The 17,663-nt window shown below is 32.6% G+C and overlaps 1 pseudogene; it reads left to right on the forward strand.

Moving 5' to 3' along the window:
- Positions 1-14,593: 14,593 nt before the first annotated feature.
- Positions 14,594-15,661, forward strand: LOC141488072 (olfactory receptor 8D1-like; annotated as a pseudogene).
- Positions 15,662-17,663: the final 2,002 nt, after the last annotated feature.

A 17,663-nucleotide genomic window follows, 5' to 3' on the forward strand; every position in this document is an offset into this window, starting at 1 on the left:
ATCCATCACTCTTTTCTCAGCCAAGACCAGATTTTATTGGATTTCTACCATTTTATTTATTTTTAATCTAATACTGCTAGTCTATTGCCTTCCCTCACATAATTTTTTCATTAACATCCTTGGTATTCTTGACATTTTGTTCTCTCTGGAATAATTTTATTATTTTTTTCTAGCTTTACAAAATAATTTTTGACAATTTCATCAGTATAGCATTTAACAAGGAAATTGACTTATATAGAATTAACATTTTTATTATATTGGCTTCACCTGGCTGTTGTTGTTCAGTACTCAGTCCTGTTAGTATGTGACCTCAAGTGAGGGATTCTTGCAAAGGTACCAAAGTGTTTTGACATTTCAGTCTCCAGTGACTCAAGGGAAACAGAGTTTAAATGATTTGTCCAGGGTCACATAGTTAATGTAGTCTGAAACCAGATTTAAATTTGTATGTCTCAGGTCCATCTCTCTTTATCTATTGCATCACCTAGCTGCCTTAATTCTTGGCCTACTGAGGAGCAATTAAATGGTTCTTTTTCTTACACATAGATTCCCAAGTGTTTTATTTTGTCTTCAGTGATTTTAAATGAAATGTATCTTTCTAACTCATCCTGCTGAATTTTGTTAGCAATATATAGAAATACTGATGATTAATATGGGTTTATTTTATATCCTGCAACTTTTCTAAAGTTAATTGCTTCAAATAGGTTTTCAGTGATTCCTAAGTATATCTTCATATCATCTGCAAAGACTGATAGTTTTGTTTACTCATTGCTTATTCTAATTTTTTTCAATTTCTTATTCTTGTCTATTATTATAACTAGTTTTGTTAGTGCATATTGAATAGTAGTGGAAATAAAGAACATTCTTGTTTTACTACTGACTATTGGGAAGGCTTCTAGTTTATACCCATTACAGATAATATGTTAATTGTTTTAGACAGATACTAATTACCTTTCACTTCCTGAATCAATGTCTTGTCATGGTAGAGGGACTTTAATAGCTCAATAAAACTATGAGTTATTCTATGGAGGATTACTCAGGACATACAGGTCATATTAGAGACTTCTGAGAAGAAAATGGCAAATCACTCTAATTTCTGTGCCAAGAAAACCATGAAAAATATTAAAATGATAGAAGAGGGGCAGCTAGGTGGCACAGCAGATAGAGCACCAGCCCTAGAATCAGGAGGACCTGAGTTCAAATCCAGCTTACTTATTTACTTAACTGTGTGACCTTGGGCAGGTAACTTTACCCCATTGCCTTGCAAAAATCAAAAACAAACAAAACAATAAAATAATAAAAGATATGGCAAAGAAAGAAGAGCCCAAACATTGCTCTTAGAAAAATCAAAAAGGATTTTAAAATCAAGTGAAGAAGAAAAATGAGAAAAGAAATGAGAGTTATGTGCGAGAATTATGAAAAAAGAGTCAAAAGCATGGAAAAGGAAACACAAAAAATTGTGTAAAAAAACTACTCCTGAAAAATAGAATTAGTCAAATGAAAAGTTGATACAAAAGCTAAGTGAAAAAATAAATCCCTGAAAATTAGAATTCAGCAAGTGGAAGTTAATACCTCTATAAGACATCAAGTATCAATCTGAAAAAATAGAAGAAAATATAGAATACTTCAATGTCAAAACAACTGACCTGGAAAATAGATCCAAGAAGAATAATTTAAGAATTATAGTCTACTTAAAAGACATTAGTAAAATAAGAGCTTGGACAATATCTTTCAGGATATTATCAAGGGTAAAAGTCATTGAAAGAATTCACGCATCATCTCCTGAAAGAGATTCCAAGATAAAAGCTTCTAAAAAATGATATAGACAAATTCCAGAATTATCTGAAATCAACTCCAAGCAGAAAATACTGCAAGCAGCCAGAAAGAAACAATTCAAATACCAAGAAGCCACAAACAAGATTATATAGGATTTAGCAACTTCTACCTTAAAGGATCAGAGGGCCTGGACTATGATATCCCACAAGGCAAAGGAGTTTATATCTTATAAGCAAGATCAACTATCCTGCAAAATTAACCATACATTCAATGAAATAGGGACTTTCAAACTTTCCTTATGAATAGATTAGAGCAGAACAGAAAATTCAAACTCCAAATATGTTAGAAACAAATAATAAAAGAAAAAACAAAAGACTCCATGGTGAATGAAGTAATTTAAAAACAATATATTCCAATTGGAAGGGTGTGATCATCAAAGACAGAAACACACACAGATGCAGAAAATAAGCAAATTTTATCCCTGCACCTGAAACTCCAATTCCCTCCTTCAAGCCATCATTGGCTAGGGATTATATAATTCCCAGTTTCTCAGTCCTCCTTTTGTATGTTGCTCCTTAATATGTCCATGCACCCTGATCATGTCTTCACATCCATTGCAAGCTATTATAATGAAAATTAAGCTCCTCTTGGAATGGAGAAGTTAACATGTATAAATTAATTAAGCATGCATAGAGTTATAAACCCAAGTAACCCCTGTCTTTTCTACATTGATTTGGTTGACATATAATCCATCTACTTGTCTACTTGGAATTGTTTAATCAGAATGCAGTTATATTGATTAGCTACCTCCTTTGTATTTTACTAACTAACCAAATCCTTCTTCCTTTTATGGAAACACAAAATATTTTATTTCTTTCAAATACAGAATTCAAGGGGAGCATAAAAAAGTAAACAGAAAAGAAAAAATGCTATTCAATAAGAATTGTTTATATCCCTTCATGGGAAGTTGGTACTTATAACTCTTGAGAACTGCATCTCTATTAGGGAAGTTAGAAGGAATATACATAGACAGATGGTGTGGGTTAAAGTTGATTTTGAAGCAATGAAATAAAAAAATTAAGGCATCAAAAATAGGATCATATTAGGAGAAAAAAGGGAAGGCAGTATAGGGTAAACAACGTTACATGAAGAGGCACAAAGGACCTAGTTGAGGGTAAGAAGGGAAGGGGTGAGCATTGTTTGAAAGTTACTCTCATTGAATTTGACTCAGAGCAAATAATACACACACAGAGACATGCACACACACACATTCATTTCAGCTTAGAAATTTCTCTTAACTTATAAAGAAGTTGCAGGGAAAGGGGGAAGAAAAGGGAAGGAGTTGATGGGAGGGAGGACAGAAGTAGGAGAGGAAAGGGGGAAAAGGAAAAAGGGGGGGGCCTCTAGAAGGAAGGGTAAATTGAGGGAGTTGTTAGTAGACAGAAACCAAACTTTGGAGGGATAAATATGGTGAAAGGAGAGATAAAAGCATAAATAGGGAGGAAATAGGATGGAGGGAAAAATACATAATCATAACTGCAAATGTAAATGGGATGAACTATCCCATAAAATGGAAGAGCATAGCAGAATGGTTTAAAAACCAGAATCCCACAATATGTTGTTTATAAAAAATACTTTTTGAAACAGAGAGATACACACAAGGTAGGGGTAGTAATACTGATTCAGACAAAGCAAAAGAAAAACCAATTTAATTAAAAAGAAATAAGAAGGAAACTACATCTTGTTAATTGACAATAAAGAAATATCAATACCAAACATATCTGCACCAAGGGCTAAAGGATCCAAATTCTTAGAAGAGAAGTTAGTTGAATTACAAGAAATATGTAGAAAAACTTTACTAGAAGGGAACCACAATGTCCCCTTTTCAGAATTAGATAAAAACAAGGCACAAAATAAACAAGAAAGGAGTTGGGGAGGTAAATAGAATTTTGGAAAAGTTAGACATGACAGACCTCTGGAAAAAATTGGAATGGGAATGAAAGGAATATACCTTTTTTCAGTGATACTTGGCACCTACATAAAATTGAGTGTGTATTAGGGTAAAAAAAATCCTCACAATCAAATGCCAAGAATGACAATAATGAGTCAACATAACAATACTTATGGGATGCATCCAAAATAGGACTTAGGGGAAATTTTATATCACTAGATGTTTAAATGAATAAATTAGAGAAAGCATAGATCAATGAATAGGGCATGCAACTAAAAAAACTAAAAATTGAATAAATTAAAATCACCAATTAAATGTCAAATTAGAAATAATGAAAATCAAAGGATAGATTAATTAAATTGAAAGTAAGAAAACTATTGAACTAATAAATAAAACTATAAGTAGACTTTATTAAAAACAATAAATTAGATAAACCTTTAATAAATTTGATTTTAAAACAGATAGAAGAAAATCAAAGTACCAGTATCAAAAATGAAAATGGTAAATTTACCACCAATGAAGAGGAAATTAAGTCAATAATTTTGAGCTGTTTTGCCCAAATATATGCCAATAAATCTAACAATCTAAGTAAAATAGATGAATATTTATGAAAATGTAAATTGCTCAGATTAACAGAAAATAAAATAAAATATTTAATCACATTTTAGAGAAAGAAATTGATGGGTTGGCTAGATGGCATAGTGCACCAGTCCAGGTGTTAGGAGGACTTGAGTTTAAATCCAGTGTCAGACACTTAATAATTACCTGTATGACCTTGGGCAAGTCACTTAACCCCATTGCCTTGCAAAATAACAAATAGAAAAAGAAATTGAATCAACTAGCAGTGATCTCCCTAAAAAAATCTCCAAGGTTAGATGGATTTATAAAAGAATTCTACCAAACATTTAAAGAACAATTAATTCCAATTCTACATAAATTATTTGGAAAAATAGGCAAAGAAGGAGTTGCACTAAATTCATTTTTATGAAACAAATATGGAATTGGTACTTAAATCAGGAAGAACTAAAACAGAGAAAGAAAAATTAAAGACCAATTTCCCTAATGAATGTTGATACAAATATTTTAAATGAAATATTAGCAAAGGGATAAGAGTAATTTATCACCAGGATAATGCACTATAACCTAGGTGGGGTGTATGCCAGGAATAAAGGGCTGGTTCAATATTAGGAAAACTATCAGCCCAATTGATCATATAATTAACAATACTAACAGAAATCATATGATTTTTCTCAAGAGAGGCTGAAAAAACTTTTGAGAAAATATAGCACTCATTCCTATTAAATGCACTAGAGAACATGGGAATAAATGGGGTTCTCTTTAAAATGATAAGCAGTATCTATCTAAAACTAGCAGCAAGCATTATATATAATGAGGATAATCTAGAAGCATTTCCAATAAGATCAGGGGTGAAACAAAAATGCCCATTATCATCATTTCTATACAATATTATATTGAAAGTATGAGCTTTAGTAATAACAAAAGCAAATGCAATTGAAAGAATTATAATAGACTATAAGGAAACAAAACTCCCACTCTTTGCAGATGATATGATGACATACTTAGAAAATCATCATGAATCAACTAAAAATACTATCTGAAATAATTAACAGTTCTATAAAAGTTGCAGGATATAAAATAAACACACATAAAACATCAGTATTTCCCAGTAGCAAGAAAAAGAAAGAGAAATTCCAATCAAAATTAACTGTATACATTATAAAATATTTGGGATTCTACCTGCCAAGATGAACCCAGGAACTATATGAACACAATTACAAAACCTTTTTCACATAAATGAAGCCCAATCTAAATGACTGGGAAAATATCCATTGGTTATGGGTAAACCAAGCTAATATAATAAAAATGACAATTCTACCTAAATTAATCTACTTATTTAGAGCCATATGAATCAAAGTACCAAAAATTATTTTTTAGAACTAGAACAAATAATAGCCAAATTCATCTGGAAGAACAAAAGGTCAAAAATATCAAGGCAATAAATAAAAAGTGCAAAGCAAAGAGATCTTGCCATAACAGATCTAAAATTATAATATAAAGTCATCAAAGCAATTTGGTACTAAGAAATAGAGTGTAGATTAGTGGAATACGTTGGGTAAATAATACCCAGTATTTAATAACTATAGTAATCTACTGTTTGATAAACCCAAAGATGATAGATAGATAGATAGATAGATAGATAGATAGATAGATAGATAGATAGATAGTAATACCTTAATAAGAGCTTTGTTGATTAATTGTTTGATTTTTCATCCATTCTTTTTATCTTGTTTAGATGGGTTGGTCAAACTATTTCTATGGATATGGTTTTCTTACATGAGGCATTACTATGATTTGGTGCTTGATGCAATTTGTCATCTCAGCATTTTTAATTTCCTTTCTATTTAGCTCCACTATAGCATTTTATTTGTAGGGAAAATCAGAAACTGAATGAGACTTTATTTATAGACTTTCCAAAATAATCATTTGCTAGTTGTCAATTCTTGTAGAACTTCTCTCAGTATTGCTGAGCGAGATGAACAGAATCAGAAGAAAATTGTACACCATAACAGGAACATGGGGGTGATGATCAACCTTAATGGACTTGCTCATTTCATCAGTGCAACAATTGGGGACAATTTTAGGGTATCTGTGGTGGAGAATACCATCTGTATGCAAAGAAAGAATTGTGGAGTTTAAACAAAAACCAAAGACCTTTAATTTTAAAAAGTCATCTTATTATATAATTTTGCTATCTCTTAAGTTTTATTTTTTCTTAAGGATATGATTTCTCTCTGAACACATTCAATTTTGATCAATGTATACCATGGAAACAATGTAAAAACTATCAGACTGCCTTCTGTGGGGGATGGGAGGAGGAAAGCAAGATTAAGGGAAAATTGTAAAATTAAGAAATTTTTTTTAAAAAAGAGCTTGAAAGAAGCTGAATACTGAAATACTGAATACTGAAATACTGAAAGAGTATTTGTTTATAAGTTTATAACTTGATCTGTTGTGACTTTTCTTCTGTTATCATTTCGCATGTAAATCAGTTACAAACTTTACAACTTACTCTTTAATATATATGTATATTATATATATATATAAAACTATAATTTCGAATTATTTTTTCTTCTCTGATGCAACTGGAAACTATATAAGTTTTGTAAAAACTTTATCTAGGGCTTCATGGTAATTTTGAGGCCTGAGTATATGGTCAGATGATATATAATAAAGACCAATTCTTGAAAATCTATCTTGATAAATATGATTGGCAATAGTATTGGATATTTCTTGGTTAGTTCTCTATCAAACCAACACGATGTCATCCACATGGAATCTTATCTAGAATTCTTAGAGTTAAATGGAATTCTAGAGCCAGCTCCAACTAGCCCCTAAAGCCAATCTTTAACTATTCAATGTTAGCATTTATGCCTCAGATATCAGCAGACTAGAAGTCAAGCCTCAAGTTACTGTTTCACTGGTTGTCTAGCTTAACCAAGTAATGGAAAAATGTTAGGTAGATTAAACTTAAAATTGCATCCTGTATAATGTTCTTTTTTTCTTGAAAGACAGTAATTAAACATTGATAGACACTCTTCTGAAGTTGTAGATAGATTGAAGGAGAGTTTATTAACTTAAATGGGTAACCATATATTTCATTTCTCTTAATCTATTAACTGAAATTTACTCTTTTATTTGACTGTCTTAGTTATCCTGTCCAAAAACAGAATGAATAAATAAACAACCAGATAGTAATTGGGCTCAGATTAGCACCCACATAGTCTAACTCAAAAAATAAAATGATCTTTCTGCTAATCTCATAACTACCTAAATATTATTCCTTATATATTTATAAAAACAATAACAAAAGAAACTTCCTTTATATTCTGAAATCCCCAGAATTTTCCTAGAGGATGCATGAAACACTTTACATATCTAAAACTAAATTGCCCCCTTACTCATCTGAAACAGCAATCAGGTCTTCCCCAGAGAGGTCACTAGTATTCCTGATAGCAGGGCTCCAGAAATGAATCTTTTCTTGGGGCTTTGATTATGCATTAAGTAAAAGATTAAACTAGATAATCTCTGAGGTCCCTTCTATTATAACCTTCTATGCTTTCCTGACTATAAGATACTAGTTTGACTCTCTTGTTTAATGGTCTTGTGAATGATTATTTCATTAGTATTAGAATTAATGAAAAGCATTTGACCTATCAATCAATTTTAAACTACTAAATGAATAAAAATATCCTGCTTGAAGGGATTGTTTGAAGGGTCTCATAACGACAAAAAACTATACTGTCTGCATCTAAGTATGAAATATAGGGTGAAAAGAATGAGAATAAGAGATTTTTTGGTATTTTAAGGGTATAAAGATCACTAGACTAAAGGTGAAGGAAATGGAGAGGGTTACAAGGAAATCAGAAAGCACTAGAAGTGCTTCATATGTTTCTTTACTGCCCCAATTCAGTCATGACCATACTCAGACCAAGAAGATTTAATCCTCCTTCCTCCTTTTCAGCATAATTTCTGTGCCCTATTTCCAGTAAAAAATGAGTTTCAAAAATGAACAAAATTACCTGAGATATTAATGGAAGAATCACCATCCTGGGTGCTTTTTCCTTTGGGATTCCAGTCTGAAGTGATATGACCCTGGAGAAATTCTTTCTATAATAATGTTTTGGGGACCAGAAAATCTCACAACAAATAAAAACTCCCTCTCACCTAGGTAGCTCAGAATTTGTATAGTTGAAATTCTTGTCCCTGTCTAATTCTTTGGGAAGAATGAAAGATTCCTTTTGGGGGATTTTCTCTTCAAAATGATTTACATTTTCATTTAAAAGCACCACTAATTCCACTCTCTAAGCATGATATATTGGGGTCCTGAACAATGAAAATTTGCTCTAGAAAGTCATGCAAATTATTCTTCTATTATAAGAAACCAAATAGTAACTAATATTTACATGACATTTAAGGTTTGCAAAGAGCTTTCCAAATATATCATTTTTGTCTTCACAAAAATCTTGGCACATAGGCATTATAATTATTTTCATTTTATAGATGAAAAAAACTAAAGCAGTCAGTTTAAGTGACTTATTGACTGCCAGAGACTATACATTAACCTAGGTCTTCCTAAATCTAGATTCAGAGTTCTATTCATTCTGCCACCTAGTTGCCTTATAATCATGTCAGAATCCTGAAAAGACTCAGGTGAGTAATAAAATTTCCCTTTATCTTCTGAAAATGTTTGGAATAAATTAGAATCTGAAGTCTAAAGAGTAAAGTCAACTTTCAACAGAGCTGCTCTTAATTAGTATGGTCACAGGCAATTTATCAAGATGAAACTAGAGGTATTCCTGTCTATTCTGTTCCTAAAGGAGATAGAATGGAATCCTTTCTGTCTTCTCTTCATTGGTTCTATTACTTATGAATTCTCTTCTTATTTTTCAATTCCTAATCTTCATCTGTTAGAGATGGGAAAAATATTCTTTCCTTTCAACCATTTCTAATTATTAAACAATCCTTAAGCTATTAGAGATATGAGACATGCTAACTATATTTAATTCTGAACATCAAATTAATGTCTTCCCCCAACTTAATTCTACTTATCTATGAAAAGTATTTGCAAGGGACAATCTGTAAATGATTTTCCATTTATAAACTGCAAAATCTTACATTCTATGGGAACCAGACAGGAAGTGAACATGGCTAGTATTAGCATAACCATGAAAGTTCAGTAGATGTTTAGCTGCTTTTCAGTCATTTTGTGTATAATCAAAGTTCTAGTAATGATAAAAATAATAATAACTAACAAAATATATCTTTAAAGTTTATAGAGTATTTTCTATGAATATTCTCCTTTGAGCCTCAAAACCATTCCAGGAGATAGGCTCTTTAAGAATGATAATCCTGATTTCACAGTTGTGGAACTAGATGGAGAGAGGGCAATTAGTTAAGGATGAATGAATAATGCTGTGTTACATCCAGAATTCAAATGTAGCCTTTATTTCACATTCAGAGATCTATATGCCATCTTATACTACTGAAGACAATGTATAGTTGAAATTTGGAGGGAGGCAGATGATGAATTGTCAGAGGCTTTTTGTAATACTGCCCCAGGTGAAATAGTATCTCTGGAAGAATGAAAATAAGTGGAAATAAGTTGGGAAACGAATGTTGCAGCAAGTACATGATCTTAATTTTTTTTTAAAAAAAAGTTTTAGCAGTAGCAATATAAAGGATAAAGAAAAGAGAACAAACAGCACCTTAAGTGGTACTTTTTTTATTTGTAATACATGGACTAATATAATTCTATAAAAAGAAAATTTTAATTATTTTACAAACTTTTACTACTAAAATTCCTCATTCCCTAAAACATGAATTTTTAAAATGATAATTCCTCTTCTTTCCACTTTCATCTTAGCTCCATTGATTATAAGATGGAGCAATCTCTCTTGCTCCTATCTACTAGAATTCCTGGCTCTGTCAGTGAGAATCACTATATCAGAGTTCTGGATAGTGGAATTGATTTTGAAAAATAGATATGTATTTTATTGATCCATAGCATAATTTAGTAATAATGGATTAATCTACTAGGTGAGGAAAGAAAATAATCAACCACTCTAGAAAAGAATGAAGAGACAGCAATATAATAGAAGGGAAGGGACTAGAAAGATAGCACAGGTCAATGAGATATGCTGAAATATGTGTTTCTTAACAGTTGTCCTCTTTCCAATAAATTCTATTGTACTTTTCAATGTAGTTTCAAAGTCCCACAAACTTGGGTTATTTTCTGAGTTGAGACTTTAGTTAATTGATTTATTTAATACGTTTTTAGGGAGAAGTATGTTCAAGGCACTGCAAAAATATACTAAGATTTATAAAATATATAACATTTATAAGATATACCTGTACTCAAAAAGTTTAAAATCTAAGATTGAAGTTATATATATATATATATATATATATATATATATATATAATCAATTATAATATAAAGCATAATGTCAAAGTGTGATTTAATGACCAAATTTGGTCTTAGAGAAGAGATGGGAAAATATATATTCCTTTTTTCTTTGCAAAAGTTTGAAACAATGGCTGTGGAAAATTTCACTTTTGGGTGAGTGCTGAAATGGTTAGTTTTTCTTTCTTTTAAAATTCTTTGCTTTTATGGCTAGCTTAAAATATAAAGGAGGGAGTACAGACTATACTTGGAGATGAAGATGTTATAGAGGCAATATGAAGCAATAAAATATTTAAGCATAATTTTTCAAAAGAATAACTAATAACTGATCTCAGTGGATTGCTGATTGAACTGGGCAGGCCAGCTGACAAGGGTTCAACCAGAGTCTGCAAGGTAAAAGAGAGGAGGATCTCTTTAAATTCTTCCTCAGAGTCCATAGGAGGGGTGGTAACTTGGGAGTGACCCAAGTCCTGCTTTGGAGATTTTGCCTTTTGGGAAAAGGTCTCTTTGGGGTGGTCATGGACATACTTCCCTGGCTGCCCCACCAGGAAGTAATGCAATCCAAAAGTTCAGGTCCTCGGGTATGGCTTAAATTAGATGATAAAGGATAACAATGAAAAGTTTGTCTCCAACTGAACCCAACACTCCCTATGCCCATGTTTTGCTGCATCATATTCTCTCCTAAAATTACTAGGGACCCAGATTCTTCTGGGAAATTGGGATGAAGGTCCGTCTTCTGGAATATCTTTAAAGCTGAGAAGGGGTATAGCAGTCTCCCTGTCTAACCTAACCTATTAGGGACCCATTTGGAGAGGGAATATTCTGCAAAGGAAACTTGACTGAAGTGGAATCCAAGGGCTGTGGGCAATCAGGATCAGATAAAGACTAACGTTACTCCAAGGTCATCAGCTGTAGACCTGTTGCTTGAAGCCTAGAAGAGACAAATTTGACAAGGAGTTTAAATAGGGTTAAGGAGGGTTTAGGAGGGTTTTACATGCTAAATTATTCCGTAGGCTCTGGAGAGTCACTGAAAGTTAGCACAGAATCATTGATGACATCTAGAAGGTATTACTTAGGTTAATTACTTCACTTTGAAATAAGAAAACTGGAAATTTCATAAAAAATAAATCATCCTGCTCACAATAACCAATTAATAAAAGTCCCAACATTTTACTGGAAAGACAAAATACACATGTATAAATTTAAGAAAAAATACAAATTAATTAAAGATAATGCTGCTGAAGAGGAACTAGAAACTGAAGATTTTGCAAAGCTTGATTTGAAGATGCTGCTTGAGATGATATTTGAAGGAAACTAGAACTTGAATAGGCAGGAGTAAGGAGGGTAGCTGTTCCCCTTGCTAAGACCAATCCAGAAGTACATTGACACTTCATACCATCCTCTCTTATTCTCTCTATTTAATTGTAACTCAACACAATCCCTTTCTCTCAAATATTCAATCTTTCCTTCCAAATTTTTCCTTTCATATTGCTTTCAAAAATGCCTTTCTTCTCCATTCTTACATATCTTCATTAGACTATTGTCTCTTTATGATAGTGTCCTAGTCTCCTTTTCTCAAACTCCTTAGATAATATTGTTTATATTCAGTGATTCCAATTTCCTCCCATTCATTCCCTTCTTAATCTTTTATAGTTTAGCTTCTAACCTCATCATTTAGGTAAAACTTCTCTTTGAAGTTACCAATGATCTCTTTGCTAAATTTGATCGCCTTTTAAAAAAATATATACTACATTTGACAAATATACTACATTTGACAGCTAACTGCCTTTCTTCCTGGACTCTATCTTCTCTCTAAGTTTTCATTATATCTGTCACTCCTGATTTAGTTCCTCCTTTTGTGACTATTCTTTCTCAAACTTATTTGATTGCTTATCATTTATATTGTATATACTACTATGGGATTTCCCCCAGGATATGTTTGAGTCTTCTTTTCTCCCTCTATACTCATGAGGTTACTCCAGTAACCTCATAATTTTCCATGGGTTTAATATTATCTCTAGACATATGACCTCTAGCTTTCTAACTCCAGTCTCTCTCCTATGTTTCAGTCTCATATCATGAATTACCTATGTTTCAACCTGGACATCTTAAACTCAACATATCTAAAATGGAACTCATTGCCTTTCCCTTTAAATTATTACTTTCCAAACTTTTCATTTTCTACTGAAGAGACCGATATCTTGGTCGTGTCGCAAGCTCATAATCTTGGCATTCTAGATTATTCATTCTCCCTCACTCAATATATCTAATAACCTGGAAAATCTAGTCATCTCCTCCCTCAAAGCATCCCTCAAATTTAATCACTACTCTACATTCACACACCTAAAATTTTCATTCAGGCTCCCATCATCCATCACATAAATCATTTAGATGGCTTTCCAGTTAATTCTTCCATCAAGTCTTTTAGCCTTCTAGTCTGTCCTACACAGTGAACCTAAAGTTTCCTTAGTCATAAATATATCCATGTGACTCTTCTTTGTGATCAATTCCAGTGACTTTCTATTTCCTTTAAGACAAAAAAAAACAAAACTCCTATATTAGCCTTTTAAAGACTTGTCCCACATGGTCCTTTTTCATTCAATCATTCAATCAATAAATAAATATCTATTAAGCAACTATTATGAGCCAGGCACTGTCCTTAACACTTGGGTTGTAAAAAAGAGGCAAAAGAGAGTTCTTGCCCTCAAGGAGCTTTTGGGGGAGTCAACATTCAAATGAATACATATATTATATATATATATATATATATATATATATATGTATGTATATATATACATATATATTTGTTTCTTTTTGCATCTATATCAAATAGACAGTTACATATAGGATAAAGGCTGATGTTTTTTGTTCGTTGTTCTCAAAGAAGACCATGACATCAGGAAAGTGAAGCTATGGCAAACAAGTGACTTGGATTTTAGTGAGTGCTAAGTCAACAGTCTCATTTTCTCCTCCAAAGTCTTCTGGATATGAGACAATCAGGGTTAAGTGACTAGCCCAAAGTCACACAGCTAGTAAGGGTCAAATGCCTGTGCTCATATTTGAACTCAGATCCTTCTGACTCCAGGGCTGGTGTTCTATCCACTATACCAACTAGTTGTCCATTATGGATAAATAGGAAATAAGTAAGAGAGGGAAGGTACTGCAATTGAGAAGAATTGAGAAAAATTTTCAGTAAAAGATAAAATTTTTGTTGGAACTTTTAAAAAGCCAAGGAGATTAGCCATCAGAGCAGAGAAAGGAGAACATTCCAGGCATAGAGGACAGCCAGAAAGAAATTCATAACACTGTTCTCAGTCTTGCTTGTGGCAGCCAAGGAGTCATAATGAAGAGTTCATATCAGGGAATAAGACATAAGAAGATTGGAGCAGCTAGGTGGCACTGTGGATAGAGTACTGGCCCTGGAGTCAGGAGTACCATAATTCAAATCTGGCCTCAGACACTTAATAAAATAATTACCTAGCTGTGTGGCCTTGGGCAAGCCACTTAACCCCATTGCCTTGAAAAAACAAAAACAAAAGGAGAAGAGTTAAAGAAGAAAATAACAGATATAAAGAAACCATTCATTGTTGTAGAAGGAAAATTTAAAAGAGATTCACTTTCTATGTAAATCCTCTGGCTAAGGATACAAAGAAAATCATAGTCAGTTTTCTCAATAATGATACCAAGGATACTGGACTCAAAGATTTTAAAGGAAATGCAGATAAGTTTATATATTTAAAGTGCATTATAATTCTTAACAGCATTTACCATTTTCTAATAACCCATTTCCTTCTTCTATAACCACAAACACATACATGTTAAAAATGATAAATAATACTTTTTCTTCTATGTGTCTTCTTTTCTTCATAGTGTAGCTCTCAGCAATGGTTTCATTAAATCACTCTACAATAATTATATTTATCTTTGAAAGATTAACAGACCAACCAGAGCTTCAACTGTTCTTTTTCTTGTTGCTGGTCATCTATGTTGTCACTGTGGTGGGAAACTTGGGCATGATCCTACTAATTGCTATTGACCCTCAACTACAATCTCCAATGTACTATTTCCTCAGCGACTTGTCCTTTGTGGATCTCTGCTACTCCTCTGCCATTACTCCCAAACTCCTGGTGAATTTCATAGGTGGTAAAAATGTCATATCCTATAATGGATGTATGACACAACTCTTTTTCTTCTGTTTTTTTATTGTTTCTGAATGCTACATGCTAACAGCAATGGCCTATGATCATTATGTTGCCATCTGTAGTCCTCTGCTTTATAATGTCATCATGTCTCCATGAGTCTGCCACTTTTTGGTGACAGGGGTATATACTATGGGTACTTTTGCCACTCTAGTTAACATAATTTGCATGGTCAGATTGTCTTTTTGTGGTCCTAATGTCATTAAACATTATTTCTGTGACATCATCCCCCTTCTGAAGCTCTCCTGTTCTAGCACCTACCTCAATGAACTTTTTTGATGATTATTCAGAAACAATAAAAAAACAGAAGAAAAAGAGTTGTCATACATCCATTATAGGATATGACATTTTTACCACCTATGAAATTCACCAGGAGTTTGGGAGTAATGGCAGAGGAGTAGCAGAGATCCACAAATTACATTCAATGTAATTTTAACCACTTCTGCCATCTTAATTTCTTATGCTTTCATCCTCACTGGTATCCTACATATCCAGTCTGCTGAAGGGAGATCTAAAGCCTTTAGTACCTGCAGTTCCCATTTGGCAGCTGTTGCTGTCTTCTATGGCACCATTATTTTCATGTGTCTTAAACCACCATCAAGCAATAGCATGACTCATGAGATGGTGGCCTCAATATTTTATACCACAGCTATCCCTATGTTGAATCCCCTAATCTACAGCTTGAGGAATAAAGATGTCAAAGATGTACTAAAGAAAATCATTAGGGACACAATATTTTCCAGGTCTGTGTAGCACAAAGTAAAATGAAGACAGTAAATAATCTTGATTTTTCTTTTTGCTTTGTTTAAAAAATTATTCAGTTTCTGAGGAAATAAGGATTATCTTTGAAAAACATTGTAAAGCAGGTAAAGACATAACTTTGAAGACTGTAGTTTTCATGCAATCATTTATTAATTCATTAAACAAATTTAATTAAACATAAACTTCTAAAAATAGGCCTTATTAAACTACTAGAGATATAAAAAAATTCGTGAATTTAGCTTACTTTCTCCTATGGAGTTATAAAACAAATACCCTCTAAGTATCCATTCTTTTTCATTCCTTATTCTCACCCAAGCACACCAAAACAGTTCAGTCCTCAAATTAGACTTGTTTCCTAAAATCTTTTCTCTCTCTCTCTCTCTCTCTCTCTCTCTCTCTCTCTCTCTCTCTCTCTCTCTCTCTCTTTGATTTTGATTTTTGTTTTTTGCAAGGCAATGGGATTAAGTGACTTGCCCAAGGTCCCACAGCTAGGTAATTACTAAGTGTCTATGACAGGATTTGAACTCAGGACCAGTGCTCCATCCACTGCACCACCTAGCTGCCCATCCTAAAGCCTTCTTACTAGAGCTCCCTCAACTCCTTTTCTTCAGTTATACATGTATAACTATGCTAAATATATTTCCATATTTGTCATGTTGTGAAAAATGAATCAGAATAAAGGGGAACATAAAAAGCCACGAGAGGGTAAAAATGAACCATAGAGCATAAAACAAATTATATAAATGGACAATATTATACTTTGGTTTGCATTCAGACTCCAAAGTTCTTTCACTGATTGGGGATGCTATTTTCCATCAAAAGTCCTTTAGAATTGTTTTTTATTATTGTACTGCTAAGGAGATTTAAGTTCATTATATTTGATCATCACACAATTTTGCTGTTAATATATACAATACTCTCCTCGTTCTACTCACTTCACTCAGCATCAGTCCAGTATTTCCAGACTTTTCTGTTGTCCACCCATTTATGATCTCTTACAGTAAAATAGTATTCCATCATATTCACATACCACAATTTGTTCGATCATTCCTCAATTGATGGACATCAAAGTGTACTATTTCTAGGAAATCACAATATACTTAGCATTCTTTTTCAAGTTACCCATCACTGCTATCAGTAATTTTTAGATATTCAAATCTAAAAGTTGGGCATGGTATTGGGGAAAAAGACAGACAAACTACTCCCTAAAATTCAAGTACCATATCCATAGAAACATCTCTTTCCCATCATAATAAATCTCTTTCCTTTTTAAAATCAAAACTGAAAGCTAACATACCATACCATCAAATTTGGCCATTCATATTCATATTTTCATTGAATCCACTTCTCAACATTTGCTGTTCTTGCAATTCCATGGATAACATGTATCACTGATGACTAATAACCAAAAACAAGTAGACAGTGAGAGACAATCGTAAAAATTGTTCCAATTAAGACAATGGGAGGACTTTGATTGTTTGATCCTGTTTCCTCCAGGGTCTAAGGCCACTGAAGCAGCCATATATTTACCCATGGGCTCAAATACACAATTAGAAATTGCTGTGAAATTAAATTTATTGTTTTTATAGTGTTTATTATATATATGATAATAAATAGAGAACTGGTCTTGGATTATACTAAAAGAATTGAGAGAATTTTTTCTTTTGGATGAGATGTGGAACTCTCTTTTGATTAAGCTGCATTACTTCACTCCCAAGGGAGGAGCTCCATCAATTTGTATTATCTTGTATATATTTTTATATGTATATTTTTCTGATTTTGTTTTGGTAATGACTTAAATAAATGGATTTATTTGCAATTTCATGTGTGTTCATTATGAAACTGTTATGTGGAGGGAAGGGTATCAAATATTGTATATAAATCTTGGGGTCTTTTCCTCATTAAGAAGTAGTAAGTAATTAGGAGTTTAATTTATATTTGAAAACAAAATCTCCTAGTCTAACAATATTTAAGGGAGTAGATAGATATTTAG

Source organism: Macrotis lagotis, chromosome 1 (genome assembly GCF_037893015.1).
Source record: "Macrotis lagotis isolate mMagLag1 chromosome 1, bilby.v1.9.chrom.fasta, whole genome shotgun sequence".
Taxonomy (NCBI): domain Eukaryota; kingdom Metazoa; phylum Chordata; class Mammalia; order Peramelemorphia; family Peramelidae; genus Macrotis; species Macrotis lagotis.